Source organism: Otolemur garnettii, unplaced genomic scaffold, assembly GCF_000181295.1.
Source record: "Otolemur garnettii isolate 467f Iridium unplaced genomic scaffold, OtoGar3 scaffold00092, whole genome shotgun sequence".
Classification (NCBI taxonomy): Eukaryota; Metazoa; Chordata; class Mammalia; order Primates; family Galagidae; genus Otolemur; species Otolemur garnettii.
This window is the reverse complement of record NW_003852487.1, coordinates 6,654,549-6,656,994: the sequence shown is the minus strand read 5'-3', so window position 1 is coordinate 6,656,994 and position 2,446 is coordinate 6,654,549.

The window sequence follows — 2,446 nt, the reverse complement described above, 5'->3', positions numbered from 1 at the left end:
ACGCCCCACTATTTTTTGGTTGCAGTTGTCATTGTTGTTTGGCGGCCTGGGCTGGATTCAAACCCTCCACCTAGGGTGTACGTGGCTGGCGCCTTAGCCATTTGAGCCACAGGCGTCGAGCCTGGGGAATAGGATTTCTACCTAAAGTTCCTCAGACATATGTTAATCACAAAGAGGAAGTGGGAAATTGACCTTGGCAAATCCCGCAGACATCACCTTCAAAGGTAATGATTGCTTTGTCATTTTAAGACAAATTGGTATTGTATATAGTGGTATGCTGGAAAACGTTTAACAGCTGACTGGAGGGGATGCTGATATGTAACGGTACTGATTTTTGTGGTGTAAAACTTCCCACAGGGACCAATTTTCAGACTGCCAACAGTTTCGCAACAGGCTGAAATGTAAGGACTGGCTTTTTTGCTTGCTGGCTCAGCCCCAGTGTGATGCACCCTGATTCATGTGCCTACTATGCAATACACTGAGATGGACGGTATCCCTTCCCAGAGACACACAACCTGAATCTTTTTTTTTTTTTTTTAAAGATACCGTCACTGCTTTTTTGTTGTTGTTGCCGTTTTTGGCCAGGGCTGGGTTTGAACCCACCACCTCTGGTATATGGGGCTGGCGCCCTACTCCTTGAGCCACAGGTGCCACCCACTTGAATCTTTTCATAAGGAAACTTTAGATACACCTGCAATGAGGAACATTCTACAAAACAACTGGCCTGTACTCTTTAAAAACGTTGACACAAAGAAAAGGAAGATTAAGGAAATCTTTCAGATGGAAAGAGAGTAGAGAGATAGGACAACCAAGTGTAACGCATGATCCTGGACTAGGTCTGGACTCTCCCTTCCTCCCACCACAAAAATGCTCAGCAGGACCAGAGCCAGATGGCAGTTCCTTATCAATGGTAATGTCCTGATTTGAACAGAGATACTGTGGTTGCACAGGAGAATGCCACTGTCTTTAGGAAATGCATACTAGTAAGTCCAGTAGTAAAGAGACAGCAGTGACTCCATTTTGTAGATTTAAAAAAAGGGAACAGGCTCGGCGCCTATAGCTCAACCAGCTAAGGCGCCAGCCACGTACACCTAAGGTGGCGGGTTCGAATCCCCAGCCCGGACCTACCAATCAACAATGATGGCTGCAACCAAAAAATAGCCGGGCGTTGTGGCGGGCGCCTGTGGTCCCAGCTACTTGGGAGGCGGAGGCAAGAGACTCGCTTGAGCCCAGGAGTTGGAGGTTGCTGTGAGCTGTAATGCCATGGCACTCTACCCAGGGGGACAGCTTGAGGCTCTGTCTCAAAAAATAAAATAAAATAAAATAAAATAAAATAAGGGAACAAAGAATTAAGGAAGGGAAGGAGGGAAGGGAGGTGGGAACCGCAGGAAATTCCACAGCAGGCACAAGCCGTAAATCAGGTAAACAGCCCAAATGGCAACAACCAATCAGGGGTTCACACATTACTCACTCCAGGGAAGACCCCAACCACGGAAGGCCAGTTGACCTGTCGGAATCCCCAGGCCTCCCCAATGACCAATAGATAACCACATACAAACTTCTTCCCCAGCTACCTTCCCTAGCATTTTATTGCAACCCATGGTACCTTGCAAAGAAATGTATAAAAACTTCCCTGGCCATTGTTTCAGGGCCACTCCCTCGTGACCACGCTGTTAGCAGGAGTGACCCGAGCACATGCCCAAAAAGAATAAAACACTCCTTGGTTTTTCCATGTGTGTGTGGTAGTCTCTCAGTGGCGTCACTTTCGGTCCTAACAGTAGTAATGGGGCAGAATGTGTACAACTTAGTCTCAACTGGTTAGAAAAACATAGGATATAGAGAGAGAAAGAGATTAGATAGCTAGAGACAGAATGATACAGCAAATATTGTAAAATGTTAACATTTGGGGGAACCTGGGCAAAGAAAATATTCAAGTGCTTATTTATTTATTTGTTTATGCAGTTTGGGGCCAGGGCTGGGTTTGAACCCACCACCTCCAGCATATGGGGCTGGCACCCTACTCCTTTGAGTCACAGGCACCACCCTGCTTATTTGTTTTTTTATTTAGAGACAATCTTACTCTGTCGCTTTGGGTAGAGTGCCGCGATGTCATAGTTCACAGAAACCTCAAACTTGGCCTCAAAAGTCCTTGCCTCAGCCTCCTGAGTAGCTGGAACTCGGCTGTGTGCTCGCCACAATGCTTGGCTAATTTTATTCTATTTTTAATAGAGACAGGGGTCTCTCTCTTGCTCAAGCTGGTCTTGAAATTCTGAACTCAAGGGCGGCGCCTGTGGCTCAAAGGGGTAGAGCACCGGCTCCATTAGCCACAATTGGCAGATTCAAACCCAGCCCTGGCCAAAAACTGCAAAAAAAAAAAGAAATTCTTTTTTTTTTTTTTTTTGAGACAGAGCCTCAAGCTGACCCCTGGGCAGAGTGCCGTGGCATT